General features: G+C 39.7%; 1 long non-coding RNA gene across 1 annotated transcript; it reads right to left on the minus strand.

Moving 5' to 3' along the window:
- Window positions 1–3,221: 3,221 nt before the first annotated feature.
- On the minus strand, window positions 3,222–9,450 carry LOC309540584. Its single transcript, XR_014223366.1, has 6 exons — window positions 9,154–9,450; window positions 7,140–7,230; window positions 6,977–7,012; window positions 4,962–5,102; window positions 3,414–3,491; window positions 3,222–3,311 (listed from the first exon to the last, which is right to left on the minus strand). It is a non-coding gene; the product is annotated as an uncharacterized lncRNA (long non-coding RNA).
- Between the last annotated feature and the right edge of the window lie 217 nt (window positions 9,451–9,667).

Below are 9,667 nucleotides of genomic sequence, written 5' to 3' on the forward strand. Positions count from 1 at the left end.
GTAAGCAATATTAGATGCAGGCCTCATACACAAGGGGAGATGTGTCTGGGCAGAAATGGGCCGCTATCTCCCTCATCCTTTGGTGATGAGTTTAAATTCTTACTGTTAAGTTTTGGGTGGACATATCAGACGACACAGCAATTCTTCAGACAGCTCTTGTTTATTCACAGGCCAGAATGGAACTGAACTGAAGGGTTCAGCCAACCTGCTAATATAGAGCTCATTTACAAAACAACAGTAACAACTTTCTGTAACTATCCAATCACTGAATGTCACTCTCAATTCCTTATTTGCATATGCGGACCTGAGTGAAAACTATCTACAGTATCCCCCTGCTGGCCCAGGGTGAGAACTTCAGTACATAACATTTACATAGTGCCTTCTTTCAGTCTCTCCCAGGCTAGGCTATACAGGAGCTCTGGAGATGTCCTGCTGCATCCAAAGTAATGGGAATGTCTCTTTGACCAGCCTGTTAATAGTGGTCATAAACCAAACAACCATGGAAGCGGAGTTTTTATCTCCTGCATAGAGTTTTCAAAAGCAGCATGAGATAGTAGTCCTCCTTTGATCAGAGCAAGAAGCTAGGTTAATAACACCAAACACCCCTTAGGGCAAATCCATGAGGAGCCACATCAGCAGTAATGGAGTGGATTTAGGGGGGGACCGGACACATCTCTGGGACATTTTTCACAGTAGGACTGATGCCTCCCAGAGTGTCTGGCAGCGTATTGACTGACCTTCCTTGCTCTGGGAAGTGAATGAGGGGATAATGAATGTGCTGCCAGACTTGAAGGGGGTGGGGGGTGGGATTCTAGAAAGGAGTCTGTTCAATCCCATCCTCATTGTGATCCGCCACTCTCCATCTGCCTGGTTGGTCTCGTCAGTCTGTCCACAGCCTTTTACCAGGGTGGTGGCTATGGCCCTGGACCTGCACCTGGTAGCTCAGCCCAACTTGGTTTGTATTTCTGATTACAGTAAAAGTAAAACGTTGCGTTTCAGCTGCCTGCTGGTCTCTTCTATTGAAGCTCAGTGTACGTTGCAAATTGAACCTATGTTGTCAGAAGTAAGCATCATTGAGTTGAATGGGAATTATTCCCCAGTAACGCTATTGAATAATGGCTAATGCACGAGATTAAATCCAGTGTAGTCTAAGCAGATGGGCAAATAAGTAATATAAATTGAGCTGCTATTAGAATAACCATTAAGCTTTGGGGTTTTTTGGCATTTGCATAATCAGTAGGAAGGTATTATTTTGTTTTATCAGTGGCAAAGGGTAGTTTATATACTGCATTTATATTTTACTTTGCTTTTGAATGAAGCACAAATAACTGACTGACTGGGGACATAATATAACCTAATTGTTCTAACCAATTTTAGTATTGTTTATTTTTTATTATTATACCTGCTCTGGGACCTTCATGGCAAGGGGGGCAGAATATATATTTTCATAAATAACACCAGATAAAGTTGTAAGGTTAAATAACATGGCAAATCTGAAATGTTGATTGTTTCCTTGCAAGTAATGAGAATCCTTGTAAATGATGAAAAACAAAGCATATCATTTGAACAACATTTTAATATTCTGAAATTTTTAAATAAATTTTATCAGTTGGCATATAAATAAACAACATAGTTGCAGTATTTCACACAGTTCATGTAATAAATAATTATTAAATAAGGACACAATGTATAATTTTGTGGACACAAGAATGCAGGCAAGTCTCCAAGCCGTGTTAGAATACATATTGAAATGTCTGCTGACAACAATTATGACTGGTACCATAAACAGATTCTTAATTCTCCGTAGGAGAAAATTAATTCTCCACCATTCAGCACAGTGTAAATCTTCATTCAGAAAATTTAAGGAAAATGATAACGCTGCAAATTTCCGGTCACTCCCACCTGCCACAATCTGTTCTGTAGTAAGTGAGAACTATTCATACGCTAAAGGGAATTGGGTTTGATCAAGTCCATACTGGCTTTCTTCGAAGCAAACAGTTTCTTATGTTTGAGTTTGCATTAAATTAATTGTTAGAACATAGCAATAAATAGGAACGCCGGAAGAGCTCTGCTGGAACCAACTAAAGATTCATTTAGACTGACATCCTGGTCTCACAGTGGCTAACCAGATGCAAAACATGAATACAATGACACTTCTTTCATGTGAGAACATACCCTGGCTTTGTTGTCATCTTGTGGCCAATAAGATGGAGGAAGAGTAATGTTCATTAAGAATGAAAGTCTGTGCAATAACACTAAAAGGTATTTTCATATAATCAAAATAGCTTAATGAAGGGCTGCCATATGTCCTGGAATTGGGCTACAAAATGGCGTCTGGGTGGATTTATGCTGTGCAAGTAGGGTGATTGGGGGGAGGCTTAAAAAATGTTCCCCAAAAAACTTTGTCCAGATTTTCTCTTTGGGGCATATTCACATTTGTATGTCTGGACAACATAACAGGTTCATATTGCTTGTAGGGTTCAAATGAAGAAGCATTTTAGGAACTAGCAGGCCGTTTTAAATTACTGTGCACTGCAGTGGTTGGTGGGTTTTCTGAATCAATGATTCCCATAGAGTGGTACAAACGGTAAAAGAGCTTTATCTATTAAAGTATCCCTCACACCTCCTTACTTTGGGAATACAAATGTGAACAAGACCTTGTAGCCACTCTGAATATTTTTTAATACTTTAGTTTCAGTTCATGACCTTTCCCCATAACATTATGCAGCCTGGAGGTAGCTTATCGGTCACAGTACTGAAACAGTCCCCTTTTAAAATGGTGTATTACATCTTACTTCATAGAATTACAGTCATACCTCGGCTTACAGGCACTTCAGGTTGCGTTTTTTTCAGGTTATGGACCCGCCGAAACCTGGAAGTACCGGAACAGGTTACTTCTGGGTTTCCGTGGTTGTGCATGCACAGAAGCACTAAATTGTGCTTTGCTCATGCGCAGAAGTGCTGAATTGCAACCCACGCATGTGCAGACACACCACTGCAGGTTGCGAACGCTGCGGGTTGCGAACGTGCATCGCGCACGGATCACATTCACAACCCAAGCGTCCACTGTATAAATTAATTAATTGGGGGTTTTTAGAGTATACTTTTTGTTCTCTTTTCTTTTTGCTGGCATTTTGGAAATGTCCAAGTGAACCCACATGCCCACACTGAATAGTTCAGTATACCCCACCCACCCACCCAAAAGAAGAATGTGGCTGACAGACAATATTTACATTTATATTACTAACATAGCGGGTGTTGAAACAGCAGGTGTCCTATTGATTTTGGTTTTCCATGTGAAGCTGATACATCTGTAAAAACAGACATTACAAAAATGTTAAACACTTGTAGACAAGTTGAAAAAGTAAATGCCGAAAACAAGATAATGATGATTGTGATTACACTTTTATTACCTGCTGTAGCAGTGTTATAAACTCATCCAAAAATGTTCTTAGGCTCTGTTTCTTATAACTGGTACATGAAGGGCATGTCTGTCAGATGAAGAAAAAGTCTTAATTATGTTTCATGTGTTTTAAAGAGTGTGCACAATAAAATTAATTAGCTGTCTCCATTTTTTTGAAAAGAAACACAGGTGAGAAAGTAAGAAGGTGATGTCCCCTATCTTAAGTGTTACCTATTCACTTTTGTAATGTTTGTGCCACCAGGTACCCTTGGTCGCAATGCTTAGTCTCTAGGAAACTTGTTGGTGATCATCTTTTATTTCATATATCCCAGGGCTGAACACAAACACTTTCTTTGAGATGTGGTATTTTAGCCTCATCACCTGGAGCCATTTTCAAATGGTAAAATGAAGCAGGAAGCTCTGGGTTCAGCCTTCTCCTTAAGAACAGATGTATGACTTGAGGTCTCACAGGACCAACACAGCATCTCAAAATTCTAAGTTTCTATCATTGAAACTCTATGGTATATAATCCTATATGTCTGAATGCAAAACTGGATGGCAGAAAAGCCAGCCCAGTCTTCACACTGATTATTCCAGTTTATTTGGACAATCCTACATAAGCAATGAGTTTTTGGCAGAAGGCTGCCAAGGTGGCAAAACATGACTTCAACCCCAGCATACATTTTCCATGAATTTCAGGAAATTGTAACTTGCAGTCTTACCACATCAGAGTATCATTTTGCCATTTAAGAACCAAAAGGAATCTTTACAAGAATTCTTCTAAGTAGGTTAGTATCATCCATTTGCTTAAGATTTGGAGATAGTGACATGTCTAAAGCCTCACAGACCAGGATCATAGGGAGCTGTAGCCCCACTGTAGCCCCTCATGCCACCACAGAAGTCATTATAGAAGACCAGAATTCAACACTGCACAAGGGAATACCACTAGAAAAGGAGAGTGATTTCTCAAAAAGCCAACAAGAGTGTGTGGGTCTGGCCAATGTTTGTCACAATAATAACTGAGCTGATACTTGAAACAGGAACTTGAAGCTTATATTCTTACTCCTGATCATGTTACACCATAGTTTAATTCACTCACTGTTTATCCAAGTTTTACTTTTCAGCTGGGGGAGCTACATATCTAGCTTCTAAAAGCAATTCTGCTCTTAATTCTATTGTCCCTGAGGACACAGCAAGGAGAATAGAAGTTGGAAATAAAGTGTCCTATTTAATGATTAGAAGTTGTCTAATGGCTTATTCACAGTGCCATGTGATGATTCAAGCTGTGATGCTATATGGTTTATGTGTTGACTCCTGTTGTATCAGCTTCCATTGAGCTTTCTAAGCACATTAATCCGCTGCCCATCTGTTGAGATAGACATGTGAAACATAATTATTTATAAAGTTAATCTTGAATGATACAGGCACAAATCTTTATGTCTGGTAAACCTGCTAGCACCCTTTATTGTTGCAGAACCTAATGCAACATACCAAAACATCAGTCAAATTATTGGGTCAGTCCATTTACTATAAAATAAAATGTTATCGTAAGTCATACCGAGTCAGATGCACCGGGAATAGGAGGAGGACGGAAATATTTGATGCGAGTGAGGATTACACCTGTTTTGCGACCCTCTAGTGGCCTTAATAATAAGGTTTCATTTTTGAAGCAGTCTAAGGCAGAGAAGAGGCAAGTGCCCTGGAAGGAAAAACATATATATCGTTATATTGATGCAAGATATTCTTAGACTTCTGGTCATATTTGAACAGTTAAATTTGCCTTCCCACATGAATTGTTTTAGGTCCGTACTCATTTTACCACTTTATGTTGCCATTCTGACAGCTTTGCAAGTACAACTGGCATTTTTCCCAGTTTTGCATGTGCCCTTCACACATACAGTGCAAAACCAGTTTCCAACAGCAGCCAACCCATTACCTTCAGGAAACCTGCAAGTCGGGTGTGCGAGTCAGGTGTGAAAGCAATAGCCATCTCCTACTCTTGCTCCCCAAACACTGCTTACTCAAGCTTGTAATCTGCCTTGAGCTTCCCAAACTTACAACAATGGGACCTTTTCTCCCTCTGCAGTTTTCAATTATAGCATTACACAGTAAACTAAGACCGCTATGCCCAGAAAACTACTAGTACAGAATGGTAGGTAAGGGCATTAAAAGACTGTTGTGTGTGTGAAACCGCTAACTTCCTGAGCCTAGCAGACTGTATTGCCTGAAAAGTTATGATTAAGCAGTTAGTCACTAACTGTAGATACATTGCTTCTGGGATCCTGGGAGGGTTTTCTAAGAGGGAAACTAGTTCTGTTTGTTTTAACACATACTGAGCTATTTAAAGAATGCTAATTTGATGGGAACTATAATCATATCTTACAGTTAACAAATGTAGCAAAGAAGTGGAAGACCTTCCTTGCTCAAGTTATGAGCAAAAACAGAATAGCATTCTGAAGCGTAACAGAATGTAGTAAGCAGAAGGAAGTTGGGTGAGTTTTTTCTGTTACTTTTAAAATGTAAGTTTTCAGTTATATTGTTGTTCTGTAAATGAAGCAATTTCTATGTGGTCTGATTTATTTATTTTTTTAAGTCAAGGCAAACAAGAGTGTTCAATTTTGATACTTCAGCTTTCAGAAATATATACCTTTTTCTAATGCATACTGATGTCAAGTGTAATGCAACTAGTTCATGGAGCAATGTTATTTGCCCTTCTAACTATTTTCAGGAAACAATTTTATTTACGCACATTTAACTCCAAGATCCCTTGCCGAGTAAAAACAATCTTGTTCTTTCTCAATTATTTTAAATGCAAAATACCAATTTAAAAGTGAAATCTCTCTTTCTCTTTTAATGTTACCCTAGATCATGCATAGAATTACAGATATGGAAAAGTCACCTTTCTTGTGTTAGTCCTCCTTCATCAAAACAATATTAAAAATGACTCTGGTGATATCTTTACGTTGACCAACTAGGTTTGTAGAATAGCCAGCTGATGGTGGCCTTGGAGAACCTGATATTATAACTAAGTGGATACTATGACCCAGTTTTAAGCAGGGACACCGTGGAAGCCTCGACTAATAGGTTTTGAGCTTCTGAAAGAAGAGTGCTGTACAAGTGTAATAAACAACAAACTTTTGACCTGCCATTTATTGCAGAGCTGGTGCAATAAAAGGTATAATCAGCTGCCTTTCTTGGGACTAAAATAGCATCAGTCCTTTCTACCACACACCCTGTTAACAAATCAGTAATCTGTTTGGATTGAGAGAGCTGTATGTTCTAGCTTTTGACCAATGTATATTTATTTATTACTTAATTAGAACAAATAAGAAACTAATCCTGCAAGGCGATGAGTGCTTTTTTCTCCTGAGATCTGGTTAATCCTAAACCACTGCTTCTTTGCCAGCTTCTACCAGGGCCATTTCACTTGTACAAGAGCAACCCAACAATGGATTACCAGTACCCATGATACAGGGATTCAGCACTATGCAATACATAGGGCATCAACAGCTACAATTTGAAAACAAATCTAGAATGTTTAACAATAGAAAGCAAATGTTGAGTCAGTCTTACCAGGATATTTCTTGGTGAATGTAGTTCAACAGTATCCTAGATAAATATAAAAACAAGTACATTTTGTATTTCATACTTTCATTTAAAACTTTGTTAATTCCCCCCACCCCCAATAAATAGAAAATTTACATTTCACTTGCATTGCTGTTGAAACCATACTTACATTTTGTATCCTACGCTGCAAGTATTTTAAGTTCTCAATGAGTTCATTAAAGGCCGTAGTGGGTCTCTTGACTGTAGCAGCCTGAATTAGACTGGTAGAAAAGGCACAGAGCAGACAGCAAATGAGCACCCTTGACATATCTGCAGGAATTTAATTTTAAATCATAAGGAGAATAAGTGCTCTCTGAAGAGTTAGGCTAATTTAGCTGTTCTCAGGTACGTTATACCTACCTATTTATTAAGACTTTCTGGCGAGATAAGAAAAACCACACATTTCAGTTTGGAAAGCTTTATTTCATGGATTAATGAGTAACCCCTTTTTCTTTTCCACTGGCTTGATGCATATAGGTGAGAGAGTTTGTGCGTAGGAGCATGGATTCATGTGTTAAAATATGTCCCATTCGCATATTGGGCAGGGAAAAAGAGTGAAAGGGTGAATTCCCATTTTCAGCATGAGTCATGTGCCTCAATATGATGTATACGTAATAAATGAAGATGATGTATGTGCATGTCGGACTCTTACCTGTCATAATTTGGTAGACCCAATTTCACACCAGCAAATCAAATCTTAACCCAACTTTTTCCCCAACAGAAGTTGGGGTAAAATTTTAGTTGCTAGTTTTGAACCCTTAAAATAGAAGGGGAATAAGCGTTATGGATGGAGTTCTGCTTTTTTCAGAAATTCCTCAGCTCATGTATCACAATTGGTCATCCAAATTATTAAGTGTGTGTTCAAACGCTCCAAGATCTGAATAAGTCCTTTCCTGGGCTGTTTCAGACTTCACATGGCAAATTGCTGGTCTAGAAGTATCCTGTGTCGTGATTCCACTTATCATGAAAAACATACACGGCGGAGAGATGTGTCATAAGTTTTTCCTCTCACCATTCCCCCAAGGACATCAGAATGGCCAATATAGTCCTCTCATTTGATCCTTCCAGCAATACTGTGATGTACCTTAGATTGAGAGATGGTGACTGGCCCATGGTCACCCAGTCAGTGAAGGGATTTGAACTTGTGTCTCGCCCATCTCAAACCAGCACTCTAGCCACTGCACCAGGGGGAACTGACATGGCACTCTCCAGATGTTGCTGGAGTGCAACTCCTATCAGCCACTGCCAGCATGGCTAATGGTCAGGGGTGATGAGAGTAGCAGTCTGACAGAATCTGGAAGACGCTGCATTGGCTGCACCAGTGTTACCATCACTAGCACCATAGGATGGTACCACATAGAATTAATGCTTGAACTGCCCCTTGGAATTTGGATGACGGCTTGTCTATCTGTATCATTATTCTCCCATTCACTGCTGACTGTTCAACTGTGGTAGCCTAAGAGGCACGTGATGGAAATTCTGGAAGGATTCAGAGCCACATTAATAGCAAAACCTATTAATTACCCCAGAGGTAATTCCCACTGTTTTCCATGGAGTTTATTCTCTAGTAAATGTATTTAGGATTGCCATCTGAATGAGCTCTGGAACCTTGAAGGTACCAAGACCACATACCAGCATTCAACACTCCTATTGTTCTAGGTGCATTTTGTGACAGGGAATTTCATTAATGTGTGCAGTTTCTGAGCTCTGGACGCAGTACTGAGCCTAAGATTTCAGATTAAAACTGCCACTGCTGAAAGAAAAGGAGGACCTTTTCTGTCTCTCCACTTCCAGCCACTCTCTGAAGACTGGAGAAGGGACCCTCATAAGAATATGGGGGGGGGGGGCAAGGGAAGTATGGCTTTGTTTATTGCAGTCTTAAGATGAGGACTAGGCCAAGTGAAAAACGAATGTAAGTTCATTCATTTTCAGCTTTGTATTCTTGTTATTAAAAAAGCGTGCCTACACTCCATTGCAGCACCCATAACCTAAGTTTAAGGTGCCATTTAGCTCCTAGCTTCATATCACAATTTCAAACACTGGCACAAACAAGGTCCTGGTGTATGTGGCTTTCCCCATTTCCTTAGGACCCCACACCACAGAAAGGGGTTGCTGTGGTGATCTCTTGGTGTTGTGTCGTCTACCTGCTTTTTGCCCTTCATGATTGTCTTCTTTCAAGAAATACAGTTTTTGATGATGGAAAATATCATTGAAATCGATGTGTAATAACGCAGATCATTTTTTCTCTCTCCATTCTCAGATATGAAGGACTTTAAAATATGGCTATGTTTTTTTATTGCTCAGCTTCAGTGGACCAGTAGGGCTTTTTAAGATGTAGGATGCTTTATCCCAAATATTTAGGATTTGAAACAATAGATAAAACACAAAATTAAGCCAAGGCTTTCAGAAGATGTTCCAGCTTGAGACTTTTGGGGGAGGGAGACTCACTGGGGCACCTTTGCATATACCCTAGTTGTGTTCACTAGCTAGTACAGATGGTGATGTCACTCTGTGTTAACTGTAGAGGTCACAACTGAGCATAGGGCAGCAGATGATTTTGTTGCTCTGTTGTAGGGGCAGAAACTAGAAGGTGTCACCAACGCTGAAGCCTCTCTTGTGTGGTGGTGCCCATGAAGTGGCGATCACAGGTTCTGGCAA

Source organism: Podarcis vaucheri (assembly GCF_965113315.1).
Source record: "Podarcis vaucheri genome assembly, chromosome: 9".
In the NCBI taxonomy this organism is placed as follows: Eukaryota; Metazoa; Chordata; class Lepidosauria; order Squamata; family Lacertidae; genus Podarcis; species Podarcis vaucheri.